Below are 497 nucleotides of genomic sequence, written 5' to 3'. Positions count from 1 at the left end.
TTGGAGAGTCAGTTTATTTATTTTTTAATTTGTTTCTCTTTTTGTTTTTGAATTATAAGAGTTATTTAGTTATACATTCTGATAATAGACCATCATCAGTTACATGATTTACAAATATTTTCTACTGTTCTATGATCTGTCATTTCACACTCTGGATAGTGATCTTTCGTGGCTCAATGGTTTTGATTTTGATCAGTTTCAACTTATCAACTTTTTGTTGCTTAGGTTTTTGACATTATCTCTAAGAAAGCATTGCCAAATCCAAAGTCATAAAGATTTACATTATGGTTTCTTTTAAGTGTTTTATACATCTTAGCTTTTATTTAGCTCTTTGATTACTTTTAGTTAATTTCTATCTATAGCAGAAAGTAATTGTACATATTATGTGAGGTAATCAAATGACTATCTAGTTTTCCCAGCATCATTTGTTAGAAGAGATTATCCTTCCTCCATTGAATAATCTTGTCATTCTTACTGAAAATCATTTGACCATAGAC

Source organism: Marmota marmota, unplaced genomic scaffold, assembly GCF_001458135.2.
Source record: "Marmota marmota marmota unplaced genomic scaffold, marMar, whole genome shotgun sequence".
NCBI lineage: Eukaryota > Metazoa > Chordata > Mammalia > Rodentia > Sciuridae > Marmota > Marmota marmota.
This window is presented reverse-complemented; position numbering follows the sequence as displayed.